This window comes from Solea solea, unplaced genomic scaffold (genome assembly GCF_958295425.1).
Source record: "Solea solea unplaced genomic scaffold, fSolSol10.1 scaffold_157, whole genome shotgun sequence".
Lineage (NCBI taxonomy): Eukaryota > Metazoa > Chordata > Actinopteri > Pleuronectiformes > Soleidae > Solea > Solea solea.
Window position 1 is genome coordinate 1 of NW_026704119.1, and position 2500 is coordinate 2500.

Consider the following 2500-nt stretch of genomic DNA (forward strand, 5'->3'; position numbering starts at 1 on the left):
CTGAAAATTCTTCTAAGTGCCAACTTTTCAAATTTACTCTAAGTGCCCTTGGCTACCAGGGGCACGAGGCGAGAATCTGAAATTTCTTCTAAGTGCCAACTTTCAAAATTTACTCTAAGTGCCAACTTTTTCAAAATTTACTCTAAGTGCCCTTGGCTACCAGGGGCGCGAATCTGAAATTTCTTCTAAGTGCCACTTTTCAAAATTTACTCTAAGTGCCCTTGGCTACCAGGGGCACGAGGCGAGAATCTGAAATTTCTTCTAAGTGCCAACTTTCAAAATTTACTCTAAGTGCCAACTTTTCAAAATTTACTCTAAGTGCCCTTGGCTACCAGGGCGCGAATCTGAAATTTCTTCTAGTGCCAACTTTTCAAAATTTACTCTAAGTGCCCTTGGCTACCAGGGCGCGAATCTGAAATTTCTTCTAAGTGCCAAACTTTTCAAAATTTACTCTAAGTGCCAACTTTTCAAAATTTACTCTAAGTGCCCTTGGCTACCAGGGGCGCGAATCTGAAATTCTTCTAAGTGCCAACTTTCAAATTTACTCTAAGTGCCCTTGGCTACAGGGGCACGAGGCCGCTTTGGTTACCAGGGGCACGAGGCCGCTTTGGTGACCAGGGGCACGAGGCCGCTTTGGTGACCCCAGGGGCACGAGGCCGCTTTGGTGACCAGGGCACGAGGCCGCTTTGGTGACCAGGGGCAGAAGGCCGCTTTGGTGACCAGGGGCACGGAAGATTTTAAAGCTGGGCGGAAGGTCAAGCAACTGCAGCCATAAGCCCACTAACGTGGGCTTAATTGTGCATTTAATGTGTGTTTTGGCAAAAGTGCTGGGTCCCGGAGCCCTGTGACAGGGGCCCGGGGTGAGGAGCTCAGGCTGGGGGAGCAGAGAGCCGGAGGAGCAGGGGGCTGTGGCCCAAGGTGAGGAGCTCAGGCTGGGGAGCAGAGAGCCAGAGGAGCAGGGGGCTGTGGCCCAAGGTGAGGAGCCCAGGCTGGGGAGCAGAGAGCCAGAGGAGCAGGGGCTGTGGCCAAGGTGAGGAGCCCAGGCTGGGGGAGCAGAGAGCCAGAGGAGCAGGGGGCTGTGGCCCAAGTTGAGGAGCTCAGGCTGTGGAGCAGAGAGCCAGAGAAGCAGGGGGCTGTGGCCCAAGGTGAGGAGCCCAGGCTGGGGGAGCAGAGAGCCAGAGGAGCAGGGGGCTGTGGCCCAAGGTGAGGAGCCCAGGCTGGGGGAGCAGAGAGCCAGAGGAGCAGGGGGCTGTGGCCCAAGGTGAGGAGCCCAGGCTGGGGGAGCAGAGAGCCAGAGGAGCAGGGGGCTCTGTGAGCAGGGGGCTGTGGCCCAAGGTGAGGAGCCCAGGCTGGGGGAGCAGAGAGCCAGAGGAGCAGGGGGCTGTGGCCCAAGGTGAGGAGCCCAGGCTGGGGGAGCAGAGAGCCAGAGGAGCAGGGGGCTGTGGCCCAAGGTGAGGAGCCCAGGCTGGGGGAGCAGAGAGCCAGAGGAGCAGGGGGCTCTGTGAGCAGGGGGCTGTGGCCCAAGGTGAGGAGCCCAGGCTGGGGGAGCAGAGAGCCAGAGGAGCCACCGACGGGAGAATGGCTAAAAACGTGATTTTATCAAAATGTTACAAGGCAGGGCTCTGCACAGGGTCCAGAGGAGTGGAACGCCGTTCATCCCATGCGAAAAGGTGCAGGAGTGACCGAAATACGGCCCGTTGTAAATCGCCCCTCTTTAAGCCAAAAAAAATAGGTACGCCTCCCAGGGCCACCGACGGGAGAATGGCTAAAAACGTGATTTTATCAAAATGTTACAAGGCAGGGCTCTGCACAGGGTCCAGAGGAGTGGAACGCCGTTCATCCCATGCGAAAAGGTGCAGGAGTGACCGAAATACGGCCCGTTGTAAATCGCCCCTCTTTAAGCCAAAAAAATAGGTACGCCTCCCAGGGCCACCGACGGGAGAATGGCTAAAAACGTGATTTTATCAAAATGTTACAAGGCAGGGCTCTGCACAGGGTCCAGAGGAGTGGAACGCCGTTCATCCCATGCGAAAAGGTGCAGAGTGACGGAGATACGGCCCGTTTTAAATCGCCCCTCTTTATGCCAAAAAAATAGGTACGCCTCCCAGGGCCACCCAGGGTGATGCTTTTATCAAAATGTCACAACGCAGGGCTCTGCGCAGGGGCCAGAGGAGTGGAACGCCGCTGGTTCCATGCGAAAAGGTGGAGAAATGACCGAGATATGACCCGTGGAAGTCGTCACAATTTACCCCGAAAATAGGCGCTCGCGCTCGGGCAGAGGTCGGCGCTCGGCCGGGGTCCCGAGAACCGGGGCGAATAGGGTTTTCCCACGGCCGAAAACCATAGGAAGCACGGGGAAAATTCGGGACCCGACGTCCCAGGGCCCTCGGCGGGGACCGGGGCAACGCGACACCGTTGGTTCCACCCGAAAAGGTGGAGAAATGACCGAGATACGGCCCGTCAAAAGTCGTCACAATTTACCCGAAAATAGGCGCTCGCG